The 14,232-nt window shown below is 43.2% G+C and overlaps 1 protein-coding gene across 1 annotated transcript in view; it reads left to right on the top strand.

Annotated features, from left to right (window-relative positions):
- The window catches only part of KDM7A (lysine demethylase 7A), a 1,445,788-nt gene that overhangs the window by 292,532 nt on the left and 1,139,024 nt on the right, over positions 1 to 14,232 (top strand). The window lies entirely within an intron of this gene.

Below are 14,232 nucleotides of genomic sequence, written 5' to 3'. Positions count from 1 at the left end.
CAGTGGGAGGAAGAATTAAAGAAAATACCACCGTTGTTGGAGCCTTGATGAAGAGAAAGCATTCAGTAGGGTACGCTGGGATTTTTTGTGTGGCAGTATAGAAGCATTTATATTCCTTGATTCAATAAAAAGGTTATTTTAAGAGGATATATGAAGGATTTGAGGCAAGAATTAAAGTGGGATGGTTCCTTTTTTATTGCGTGTCTGAACAGAGGAACCAGACAGTGTTGCCCTCTTTTTCCCTTTATTATTTGCTTTAAATTTAGAGACATTTGCAAAGAAAAGAAGGGACTCCGAAATTTAAGGATATAATCCTGTGTGGTAGTTGGCTTTATTTACATGTGACATTATGTTGTACGTGATAAATCCAGAAAATAGACATCTCTGTGTTATGAAACATTTTGAGATCATGTAAAATCTTTTTCAGAATGTAAAATTAATGAAGATAAAACAAAGGGTGTAACAGTAAGTTATGTACCTACGCATGGGTTGAATCATCAGTACCCCTATTTATTGGATCATGATAAGATGAAGTGTTTAAGAGTAAGGATTAAAAAGGCTTCTGCTTATAGCTGTTAAGAATATGTGGGAAGTCACTAAAAAGATAATACAAATACTGAGAAAACGGAAGCTCTTATTTTTGATAGTAAGTTGCAAGCAGTGAAAATGTTTTTATTCCCTTTAGTTTTTTGTACATGCTATTCACATTTTTATCGGTCAGAGGAGACTATGTGGAAAATAATAAAGCTTCATAGATGTGTACTAGGCTAATGGCCTTGAAGCCTTTACAAGCCTAGCCCATATGATTACCCTGGCATCGTGCCACCTGACCATTCGTTCCCATTGCCTCTGTCGAGTAGAGCCACTGGAGTGATCCCCAGGGTGAATTTTCTATTTCCCATCCACTTATCAAGATTCTCTTGAAGAGGGCCAGTGAGGTGCTCTGTTTGACATGTATGGGAAGTCTATTCCATAGCATGGGCAATCTCTGGGTTATGAACCAGTCCCTCTAGCATGTTCTGTTGATTGTGGTAATGAGGTTGAGGTCTCTGGAGCGTGTGGTGTGGAGGGATTGGGATTTCTTTAAATGTAGCATTTCTAACTGAGCTGGGTCCGACATGGCTTTGTAAGTTAAGCAGAGATCGCCTCTAAGTAGGCGATATGAGACGGAGAATAGTTGGAGTTTTTCAGTCTGTCCATAAAGGAAAAGTGTTTAAGGCCTAGGATCCTCTTTGTGAGGTACTTTTGCGGCCTCTCCAGTTGTTGCAGATGTCTAGTGAGGTACATGCCAAAGGGGGCATTGTACTCTATGAGTAGCCTAATGAGGGAAGAGTAGAGGGAGACAATGACTTCTTTCTTCCTGGATGCAAAACCCTTAGTAATGAGATGTGCCACAAAGAAGAACTTTCTGACCATAGTGGCAATGTGGTGGTCAAAAGTGAGGTTATGGTCAACCTGTGTTCCCAGATCTCTTATAACTCCTTCTGTGTTCAGTGGACTACTATCAATGTGGTAATTCATGGGAACTGGGTTTTTCCCAAAGAGGATGATGACGCACTTTTTTGGCATTGAGCTTAAGGCCATGGTTCAGACACCAGTCATTGGTCTCAGTGAGGCCTTTCTGTAGGATGTCAACAGCACTTGGAGAATTAATAATATCTCCCAACTTGCAATTGTCTGCAAACTTTGTCAGCCAGAGTCCCTTTGTGTTGGCCTGGACTTCAGAGAAGTAGATACCAAACAGGAGAGTACCCAGGACTGAACCCTGTGAGACTCCACTCGTGACTGGTCGGCAGTCTGACTTGAAATCAGCTACTTTCACACTGTGGGTTCTGTCTGTGAGCTAGTTTGCAACCCACCTGATATAAGGGTTGATGCCTAGCTTAGTGAGTTTTTCTATGATTCCTGAGTGGGGAATGGTATCAAAGGCCTTGGCCAGATCAAGGTAGGCTGTATGAACCACCTTGCCTTCATCCACAGCTCAGGTGACTGACTCAAAAGAAGTCAACCAAGTTGAGCAGGCATGATCTACCCTTCACAAAACCAAACTGTGTGGGATCCAGAGTTTGGAGATTCCCTATATCCTTGTTTATTAGGTCCATGATGATGGGTTCCATAGCTTTGCATGTCAGACTCGTCAGACTAATGGGGGGCAATGGTTCCCAGGGTCTGTAGTTGCTCCTCCTTTATGGAAAGGGATGACTGTAGCCGTGCGCCGTTCAGTAGGCACAAAGCTTGAGATGAGGCTGTGATTGAACAGGGCACACAGGCGAGGTGCCAGTTCACTCTGTAGTTCATGTAGAACACAGCCAGGGATATTGTCAGGTCCCATAGACACTGTATTCTTGGTCTTGGACAGTGCTGTTTTAACCTGTGCAGCAGTAATACTGGGTGCCTGGCAATCTACTGGTAATGTGATTGGTCCTTTGGGGAGAGAGAGGTAATGTTGGCACCGAATCTGTCAGCCAGTATATTGCCAACGTCTGTTGGCTCTGTATAGGAGGTATCATCGTGCAGTAGCTCAAAGCAAATCTGGGTATTACCGTGGAAATTCTTTACATAACTATAGAAGGCCTTGTGGTAGACAGTCTGCTGCAATTCTGTTTTGATAGCTAGTGTTAGAGGATTTGATGAGGGATCTCCTCTTTTTGTTGAGGCTGATAAGGGAGTTTTTCCAGTCTTGGGACTTCACCTTATTCCGCATCAGTTGCCTTCTGTTGTAAAGTTTGTTTATGGCAGGGGACCACCAGATTGGCTTCCTTTTTTTTTTGGAGGAGAGCATCTTGGTTCTATTGGGCATCCATGCATTTGTGTACGTGTTCGTACAATGCATTGATGTATGATTCGGCAGTCATGCAACTATTCTCCATTTGCATGGGTGCCGTGAAGTTAGCCACCTCTGTTTTTGGAGCCCGGAGTTAGCTGTGGATGGTGGTTACCTTTGCGGGGGGGGGGGGGGGTGGATTTCCAAGGTGATTAGTTTGTGTGTCAGATCTAACCAGGGAGGAGTTGACTATTAGTGTAAAGCAACAGTCGCCCATGTTAGTAATGACCAGGTCAAGGAAGTTGCTACCTCTAGTGGGGGTAAGAACGAACTGGTCCAGGACATTGGAATTAATGAATTCCAGGAAACGTTTGGCAAGTGTATTGGTACATGAGTAGTTTTCCCAATTAATGGAGGGGTAGTTGAAGTCTACCAGTATGAGAGTGTTAGGTTGGACCCTAATATTCTCCAGGGTGCTTAGGAATGTGAAGTATGAGAATTGGGACATGGTTGGGGACCCATTGCAGGCTTAGACCTGAATTGCTGTCTTACCCAATGATAGCTGCATCTGAAGTATCTCTGATGCGTTATGTTGGGCTACCAGTCTGGAGGTTTGTGCATCCTTTATGAGTATGGAAACACCACTGCCTTTGGAGCTTTGGTCCAAGTTCTGGGGCCGAAAGGTGTGGAATGAGTTATAACCTGGTAGTGCAGGGTTGCTTTCTGTTGCCTTGAATCAGTTCTCTGTTACAGCACAAATGTCTATGTTCTCCATTTTAAGGAGTGCTTCGAGTGAGTGCATTTTGAGAGTTAGACTTCTAGCGTTGAGCAGCATGACCCTCCGATTGCATTTGTTTGAAGCTGTTTCAGTGGTAGTTTGATCTTTGGAACACCACCTAAAAAAAGGCACTATAGAGGTGGCAAGAGCCTTGGCCAGTATCCAGAAGCCCAGGGGTGACGGATGCAGGCCATCTCTGGCAAAGCATCGAGGTCCGTCTGTCATGTCATCCCAGACAGACAGATACTAGATCCCCTTAGAAAGACACCAGAAACTTAGCCAATTGTTGAAATCCATCATTTTCTGCTTGCACTGTGGTATCATTCTGGGTGGTGATAGGATGCTGCACAGGGCTAGGGTCATACCCGCCTGGGATACATAATCTGAGAGCTCCTCCATGTCTCTCTTCATGTAGTTTGGAAGGTACGTCTCTGGTCGTTCACACTCGCATGTACAATGTCATATTTGTACCAGTTATTGAGGGACCTGAATGCGTGCGATATGTGGTAGATCCTGGCACCTGACAGGCAGCTGACTGTTACTTTCTCCTTATTCAACCTAGTAAGTGGGACATCAGTGTGCCTCACTATCGATTCACCTATGACTAGTGTGTTGGGCATGTTGTTTTCCTTAGGTTGAGTGGCACACTGTTTAGGAGAGTTGTGTGTCTCGTGATTACTGTTGTTTTGTGGTCAAGTGGGTTTCTGCCTTGGAGGTCTCAGCTATTTGGGTAGATTTTTATTGAGAGCCTCTACGAATGTGTTCCATGTGGTGTGGTGCAAGTATTGACCTCCTCCTCTTGACCAGCTAGTCCAGTCTTGGCTGGAGAGTGCGTGGCTTCCAATTTGGATATATAAGTGCATCTCTTACAAGTCTGAGTGTTGGGAGGTAAGAGGAGAGAGGGTTGTCAGTGTACATGAGGCAGTTGCTACATTGCCTCAGGATACCCAAGTTCACCAGGTTAAGAGCCGAAAGCACAGGGAACTGATCTTTAGACATGCCTAGAGGGGTGGGCATTAATAAGTACTGGAGCTGTTTCCTCATAGAACGTTTAGTGCTGGTAGCACTTTTGTGTGCTACAATAATTGCCACAAGAAGTCTGGTAAAGTGCTAGACTAATAAGCTAGTAAAAATGCAGGCTAGTAGAGAACTAGCAGATCTAAGGGAAAAGTTGAAGAGCAGACATTGGCACCACTCAGAAGCTTACAAACAGACCTGGATACAGCAAATCTGTATCTGGACTAGACTAGTTACAGGAAAGGCAGGAAACAAGCTTAGAATTTTTTTTATACAGAAAAGCAGCTAAAACAGCAGTAAAAACAGTTCAAGTGCAGTGCAAGTTAGCACACTTGAGTGTGTAACCATATTAAAGCAAATAGTTTAAATAAATGCAATTTATTCAGACTGTATTCTGAACTGAATTCAATTATTGTCAGCTGAGATGCACACTCAGTCAGAACACATGAAGGTAAACTCCTCTGACTACTTGAGTTATACTCATGAAACCTCTGAGAGGCACTAGCAAGGCTTGAACACAGAACCTTCAGATTACAAAACCAGCAACATAACCACTTCGCTACAGAGCAAGGGTTGAAGGAATTTATCCTGGAAGGAAATAGGGCAAGAGTTCAATAAGATAAGTCGATCTTCTAGTAGAATAAAGTGGTTTAGGATTACCTGATTTGAAGGGATATTTTAGAGCTACAGTTATGGTTCATATGGAGAACACATGCAGAAGGTAATAATTCAAAGTGGAAAGGTGGTGAAGCAGGGCGAAGTTGAAAAAATGACAGAGTGGGACTTTGAATGCAAATCCTTAAGGAGAATAACAACCATCCTGAGTATTGTATTCATAAAGTTGCAGAAAGTATTCTAACAATTCAGCCAACACTGGAATGGAGAAAGGATATCCTGCCAATAGGAATGAATGCAAGTAGGAGCTATTCTGCCAGTAGGAATGACTATATGTAGGGACACAGCAAATAGGCAAAAGGGGGGGGGGTAGAACATACTGGAGAAAACTGGCGGAGGAACCGTTGTGTTGGAAGCAAATAACTAGAGAGGAAAACGTAATGGAGTGGGATGAGACCAAGAAGTTTGGACTTCAGAGACGGCCTTCCCTGCTAGTGATTGATATGGAAGTATAGACAAAGAAAAGGGAATAGAGGAGTCCTAAGTGACAGATCTGCTTGGGTAGAGTTTTTAATCAAATCTAGAATATAAGGTGCCCTTAAAAAGGGACAATTAGTAGGGTGTATAAAATATTGCATAGTAACTAAAAGAATCACTCGGTGGAGGTTAGAAAGATGGTAGAGAGAGACGGGAAGAGCAGTATAGATGGGAACAGTGGACGGATGTGTATGATTCCCAAGTATGCAACAAAGTCCAGAACGTTTAGGATTGTTGCTTTTTAAGTGTCTCTTAGGTATTTCTGTACTCCTACCAGACTTCAAAAGAGTTTTAGAATTTTTCCTCTGGTAGATAGCAAATGTTGGAGATGTGCTATGGAAGAAAGAGGTAACTGAGAACATGTATTTTGGGAGTGCAATGAGTTGTCAGAGTTTGAAAAATTCCCTACAGAGTACTGTGTCTGAAAATACTGGGCAAGCAAATGGCTATGGAAATGAGTCTTTTGAGCTGAGACGCATCATTTTGAATTGCCTAAACAATGTAAAGCCTTAAGATGTCCTTCAAGGATGCATCTGCAGTCTTTACAAATGGGTTGTCCTGTCGTCAGGCAGCCCTTCGGTCGGCTGGATTCCAAAGTCTGGGTCTGGCTTCGGCTGGTGTCGCACTTCACCCGACATCATTGCGGCAGTTATTCAGGTATAAAGGCATCAGCCGACGCCATTTTCCCCAGTCTTTCTTGCCGCGTGGCGCCCGAAGCAGAAGCTGTTCGCAAGTGCCAGTCGGTCAGATCCAGAGATTACTACTACCGAATACTACTTCGAAGACTTCTGTAAAGCTAAGTACCCCGTTGGGTACTCTTTCTTGCCTCAGCCGATGTCAGAGAAAGTTAATAACTGTTTATCTTGTGGGAAACAAATACCTCATAAAGATTTCCACTCCTATTGCATACATTGCTTAGGCCCAGACCATGACGTAGCAGCTTGTCTAGCCTGTGCTTCTTTTAACCGACGGACGCTTAGACGTCGGTCGGACTTTGCTGAACAGATTTTCGGCTCCGTTTTTGCCTACATTATGCCGTCGGATCCTCCGACTACGCAAATAACCGAAAAACGCAAAGAAAAGGACCGACACTCGCGGTCCGCGGTTTCGGCTGAAACCTCGGTTAAGCAAACCACGAGTGTCTCGGTTTCGGCCGAAACCGAGCAAGCGGTTCTTTCTTCAGCCGATAACATGCCTTCTACCGAGGCCTCTTCTAACCTGGTAGAAACGGCTTCTGAAATCCAACCTTCTGTTGCGGTTTCACAGGATTTATCAGACACCATTCCCCTGGATATTTCAACCCCTGCACGTGGAGCTGCTAGGCCTCCCCCAGCTATGTCTATTAAGGCCTTTGCCAGGGCTAAAGCAGCCAAAATATCAAAATCTGTGCCTGCCAAGCCCCCCTCTCACAGGCCCAGCACCAGCTCCCATATGCTTTCTTTGGCTGAGGATCTCATCTCTTTAATTCGTGGAGCCCAGCCTCATCCAGACAGGGCCTCTCTCCCTCCTCCAGAAAAGAGGCCTAGAGCAGAGCCCCCTGAGCCAGTATCCACAGATGATTCCTCTGATGACTCAGAACATACAGACCCACCCGAGGCCTCTTATTCTCCTTATGAAGACTCTGATGCTGAGGAGTCCATTCCTTCAGCCTCTCCTCCTGAGGAATTTTCCTTTGGGGAAACCTTGCATGCGATGAGAGAACAATTTCAGTGGCAGGGCCAAGATTTCTCAGACTCTAGAAAAAGGCTTAGGACCTTTCTACATTTGCCACAGCATAGGCCTTTAGCTATACCTCCAGTTCTTTCTGTTGTTGATGATGCATTTAATGATGCTTGCACTGCTCCTGATTCTTTACCTCCGGCTCCTGCTAAGCCCGATAGGTACTACAGGGTCCCGGACACTCATCACCACTTATATAAGGTTCCTTTTGCAGATCCAGAGACTATCTCCCAGGGTCCTAAAGCTGTAGCAGCTACGTCTTCTAAAAACCCCCTCCCCTCTGAAAGGGAATCTAGGTCCTTAGAGAGATGGGGTAAAAAAGTTTACACCTCTGCTACTTTGTCAGCTAGAGCTTTGAACTGCCAATTTCATATGATTCAATATCAAGAGTTTATGCTTGACCTGTTGACTAAAAAGCTGTCCTCTGAAGAAGCTTTAGATAAAAAGTATGTTCAAGAAATGGTACATAACATACAGCAGGTTAGTAACCATTCTTTAAAATGTGGCTATGATGCACTGGAGGCTTCCTTTAGATCAGCCATGACTGGCACAGTTATCAGGAGGCATGCATGGTTGAAAGAGCAGGCATTACCAGACCATGTCAAATCTAAGCTTTTGGATGCACCTATGGACAAGGTCAGTTTATTTGGTTCCCCTGCACAGCAGGTACTAAAAAAGATGGAAGAGAAAGCAAAATCTGTGCAAACAGTGAAAGATTTCTTACAAGTTCAACCTCCAAGGTTTAGCAGGAACTGGCCCTCCAAGAATTGGTCCTTTCCAGACTCCTCTAAGGCACAAAGAGGCAGGAATAGGTGCTCTAGAGGCAGAAACCAATCCAGGGGTGCCTACAGGGGTCGCCAGTGGCAGGGTAACAACCAACGAGGCACGGATGCAGCCACCACCACTACAGCAACTCAATCACAGTGACTTGGCAGTGGCACCGCCTACCAGGGAACAACTAGAAGCACCCTTAGGCGGAAAGCTAACCTTATTTTCAAGAAACTGGCACTGCATTACAAGAGAAAAATGGATTTTGCAAACTATAGACCAAGGTTACAGGTTCCATTTCCATACTCTACCAGGAAAGAGAGGAATGCCAAACCTACCACCTACTCAAAGGACAGAAGCTCTAAAACAAATATCTCAATTATTAAGAATGAGAGCTGTGGAAAAGGTACCATCTCTGGAGCAAGGAAAGGGATTTTACTCCAGACTCTTCCTGGTACCAAGAAAAGAAAACAAATGGAGGCCTATTCTAGACCTGTCCGCTCTAAACACATTCCTCATTGTTCCAAAATTCAAAATGCTAACCCTACAGCAGCTTCTTCCCATGCTGGGCAAGGAGTCTTGGCTGGTAACTCTAGATCTCAAGGAGGCATACCTGCACGTCCCCATAAGACCAATTTGCAGAAGATACCTCAGATTTCTTGCAGGATCAGAGCATTATCAATTCTCAGCATTGCCCTTTGGCTTATCTACTGCCCAGAGTGTTCACGAAATGCCTGGCATCAGTAATCGCTCATTGCAGACTTCAGGGATTCAAATCTATCCCTACCTGGACGACTGCCTGATACAAGCGGACAACAAAACAAACTAACAGAAGACTTACAAAGAGTCATCTACCTGCTGCAAGCCCTGGGATATACAGTCAATACAAAAGTCAAGGCTGATTCCATCCCAAAGAATAACCTTTCTGGGTGCAGAACTGGACACATTAAAACAAATGGCATTTCTAACTGCAGAAAAGAAAGAGCAACTTCCTCTCTACTTCTTGGCATTAACAAAGCAGAACCATCTAACTGCAAGAAAAGTGCTACAAGCTCTAGGCTTCATGGCATCCTGCATAATACTGGTCCCTCATGCCAGGCTGCATATGAGAAAGCTACAGTGGTACCTAAAGAATTTGTGGTCCCAGCACAAGCACAGCCTAGAAACCAAAATTCCAATGATCCCATGCCTGAAGCAAGAGTTCCTATGGTGGGCTCAGGCCTGCCAATCAAACACAGGATTGCCCTTCTGCAAAAGTCAACCAAGACAAACCATCACGACAGATGCCTCAGACCTCGGTTGGGGGGCACACATGCTGGACAAGTGCATTCAAGGCCTATGGACTCAAGACCAACTGCATCTGCACATAAATCTAAAAGAAATGATGGCAGTAAAATTGGCAATCAAGGCATTCAGACCTTTTCTCCAAGACGGCCAGTTGATGATAAGGACAGACAACACCACAGTTATGTGGTACATCAACAAACAGGGAGGCACACACTCATACCCTCTATGCCGGCTGGCACTGGACCTATGGGAAGTGGCTCTGAGCTACAACATTCAGTTACAGGCAATTTATGTACAAGGGAAGGAAAACATTCTAGCAGACATATTAAGCAGAACTACAACAGATGCCCACGAATGGATGCTGCATCCGGACATCTTCAAAACCATCACAAGAGAATGGGGATTACCACAAATAGACTTGTTTGCATCCCCATTCAATCACCAGTTGAAGAAATTCTGCACAAGGACTTACCACCCACTTGCTTGGAAGGTGGACTCCCTATCTTTCAGTTGGAAAGGCCTAACAGCATACACATTCCCACCACTCCCTTTGATGCACAAGGTGCTTCTGAAGATCAAAGAAGAACGTCCGAGGATCATTCTGATAGCCCCAGACTGGCCAAGACAACATTGGTATCCACTGCTGAGGAGCATGTCCCGGGGACAAATATGGACACTGCCCCTGATGCCATTACTGCTAACACAGAACAACTACAACATCCTGCATCCAACCCTAAAAACTCTGCAGCTAACTGCCTGGAACATTACATAACACCAATTAACCTAAATTTATCCCAAAGGGTTAAAGACATAATCCTGGAGGCTCGTAGACCTTCAACAAGAAAGAATTATGCAGCAAAATGGAAAAGATATCTCATCTGGAGTACTGCAAAAGGGCAAGATGTTACACTGGTGAACATAGCCAACATCCTGGAGTACTTGGCGGAGCTCTTCCATACAGGCCTGTCCTATTCTTCCATCAAGATGCATGCATCAGCTATTTCAGCAGAATACAGCTTGGATCCTCCTGTCTTCTCGCATCCTCTGCTCAGACAGTTTCTGAGAGGAATTAAAAATGTAAAACCTCCCAGGAAACCTCCATTGCCAGCATGGGACTTGAACTTTGTGCTAGAAAAACTGACTCTTCCTCCTTTTGAACCAGCAGCAACAGCAGAATTACAATACTTATCCTGGAAGACTGCTTTCCTGCTGGCAATAACTTCAGCAAGAAGGGTCTCTGAACTACAGGTATTAATGGCAGTGCAACCCTTCCTGATCTTCCATCAAGATAGAGTGTCCATGAGAACAAATCCTACATTTATGCCTAAGGTGGTATCCAGAGTTTCTTTAAATCAGGCTATCCACCTTCCTACATTCTTCCCCAACCCACAGAACAGGGGAGAAAGGCTCTTACATACCTTGGATGTGCACAGACAATTACGCTACTACCTGGACAGGACAAAAAACAATAGAAAAACTGACCAGCTACTGGTAGCATATGCAACAGGAAAGGAAGGAAAACCAATTTCTAAACAGACAATCTCCAAATGGATAGGAAATTGCATTAGATTTTGTTACTCCTACCATGGAAAGAAAACTCCAGAGAACATCAGGCCTCACTCCACAAGGGCTACAGCCACTACCACAGCTTTCTTACGAGGAGTGGCTACCAAGGACATTATAGAGGCTGCTACTTGGACCTCCGTGCATACATTTGCCAAGCATTATAACTTACCTCTTTACTCTAGATCCCGTGCTGGTTTTGCCACTGCTGTTTTGCAAGGGATCCTAACTACACCATAATATCTTCTCATTTCCTCCTCCCCTAGTTTAGCTATGGTATTCTACCCATTTGTAAAGACTGCAGATGCATCCTTGAAGGACATAGTACAGTTTTGTACCTACCATAAATGTAGATGTCCGAGAGGAATGCATCTGCAGTCAGGATTACCCACCCTCCTTCCCCTCTGAGGTACTCCTAGGGTATTTGCCAATCTTCAGCTAGCTTGGGGGGGATCTATTATGGTGTATTTGTTTGTATATATGTACATACATGCTTATTTTATGTGTTTGCTCTCTACTATTTGGAAACTTTGGCATTTATCCAAATTTAGCCATCCAAGAGGGCACCTGGCATCTGGGGCAAGAAACACTGAGGAAAATGGCGTCGGCTGATGCCTTTATACCCGAATAACTGCTGCAATGACGTCGGGTGAAGTGCGACACCAGCCGAAGCCAGACCCAGACTTTGGAATCCGGCCGACCGAAGGGCTGCCTGACGACAGGACAACCCATTTGTAAAGACTGCAGATGCATTCCTCTCGGACATCTACATTTATGGTAGGTACAAAACTGTACTTTTTGTTGGCTGCCAAAAAAGCAATTTCTAATATTCTGGTTGCCAAAATTGCAGTTACCAGTAAACAGAAATTAAAATCTAAACCAACTGTATTTGAAGTATTTAATATTGTAAAAGAGATAACAACTGGAGGAGGGATCTTTAGAAAAGGAAAGTAGCAAATTACATAGAAATAAGGGGAATTTGAGCATGCAGAATAATGTTTAGTAGGTAGACTGAGGTTTAAGGGAAGGCAGGAATTGAGCGATTTATGTAATGTTGGATTCCTATAAGGAAAGAAAATATATGCAATGAATAATGTATGCAAAAGGGAAAAAAATATTAATATGCTTTGTTTTCTGTTACTGGATATATATGCCTTTGCCTTAAGTGATTCCAGATGGCTGGGCCCTGGCAGGACCTCTGCTCCAGGAACAACTGCAAAAAGAAAGAGATCATTCTCTTCTGGAGTCTACTGATTCCTATTACTTGGATGAAGATGAGCTGGCACATGTTGACCACATTTCCTCAGGGTCATATGCCAGCTGAGTCAGATGAAACATTTGCTTCCGCCTCACCACCTGAAGACTTTGACACTATGAGACTCTATTCTGGACTTCCGTCAGTATAAGAAAAGTGTGAGAGTTTGTTTCCTGAGCACAAATGTCTAACTATTCTTCCAGTTCTAAAGGTTGTGGATGATGATATTCAGGACACATCATTGCAGCCTGACTCCCAGCCCACTGCCCCCTGGAAGCCTGACTGTTTTTACACGGTCCACGCTAAGCACGCACCTCTTCAGAAATCCTGAAGAGGTTTCCAGTGGTCCCAGTGGAACCAAAGGCACCTCTTAAAAAAAAAAAAAAAAAAAAAAAAAAAAACACTGCCTAATCACAAAGAGGGTATTTTGTGTTTACATTAAAGTGGGAAGCGTTTTTGTTAAATTAATTGTTTAATTATAGTTGTTCTTGTATAAAAGTAAGGTGTCTATATCCTGTGAAGGCAAATGGCCAAGGTACCTGATTGATTGCTTGAATTAAACAGCTGGCACATAGAGCAGTGGATTCACTCATTTGCTTTCTTAGCATCAGTTTTGCTTCATTTGGGCATTGGTTTTTATGCAATACCTGAGTAAGTGATAGCAATAACTTCTATACATTTGAGCTATGTCTCTTACTCGTTACTGATTACTGATTTGCTTAAGGGGTTTGTACAGTGAAGTATTTAATTTTTTTTAGTAATACATTGGATATGTTAAATGCAATTTGTCAGGCAGGTTACAATTTAGTATTTTAAAAGGTAACTTAGATATTTAATTATTTTTTGCATGGGATTGTATGATTGAGTTTTGTCACCAGCCCCCAGCTGACCTCATAAAGTCCTTTTGAGTTTGATTCCAGTTCTTTACTGTGAAAAAAACAGCAATTTTAAGAGCATTTCTTCATTCTCTTAACTTAATGAATGCTGCCAAAAATGCATTATTAAAATAGTCTTAGTAACCAGAATGCTTTCCAGCACCTTTAAGGGGGTTATCTGAAGCACTAGAATCCCTTCCTGTATTGGGATTTTTAACCAGAATGCTTTCTAGCCCCTTTAAGGGGAGATCTGAAGCACTAGAATCCCTTCTTGTATTGGGATTTTAAAGTGTATTGTCATACTTTAACACTGCATCGCTGTATTTGACAAGTTAAGATCTGTGATGCATCTTGCCATAGTCAAAACTAACTTTGGCTTTTTTTTTTTTTTTTTACTGAAACCATGGTCCAAGTAAATGTAAGAGTTTTCCTTGGTGGTGATGGCAGTGGTCCAAAGATTTTAATGGATGCGTCTCTGCGCATGTATATCATGCATCCATTAAAGTCTATGGATGCATTTCACATTTTTCCAAGCTGGTGTCAGTGAGGTTAAAGATCGCACTTAATCTTCAGTGGTGTCAGTGTAGGGAAAAGGAATTTTACGAGGCATATTTCTTGTTAAAAAAAACACGAAAGAAGTTCAATGATAGCTAAAAAGCCTGATCAGCACCTTAAGCACCACATAATTTGTATGCAAAAGGTTAGTCACTTGTGACTGTACACTTTAAAGTAACCCTCCCAAGGCTAGTATTTCAGAATCTTGTGACCGTGAGGAGCCACCTTTGCTGATTTTTTTTTTTTTTTTTTTTTTTTTTTATCAAACTGTAGGGTACCTCCACATTCTTAGGTGTTAGGTACTCTACTAGTTTTAGTCGACTCAATGAAGTATTCGTTCTCGTGATATTTAAATTTTTATAGTCGTACTCAAAGAATTTTTCCTCGGGTAGATGGCAAATGTTGGAGGTGTGATGGGGAAGAAAGAGGTAACTGGGATCGTATGTTATGTAATGAGCTGGCACGTTTTAAAAATTCCATACAGACTGTGTTAGAAGTA

The sequence above is a fragment of the Protopterus annectens genome, chromosome 11.part0 (genome assembly GCF_019279795.1).
Source record: "Protopterus annectens isolate FY-2018-M chromosome 11.part0, PAN1.0, whole genome shotgun sequence".
NCBI lineage: Eukaryota > Metazoa > Chordata > Ceratodontiformes > Protopteridae > Protopterus > Protopterus annectens.
This window is presented reverse-complemented; position numbering and strand designations above follow the sequence as displayed.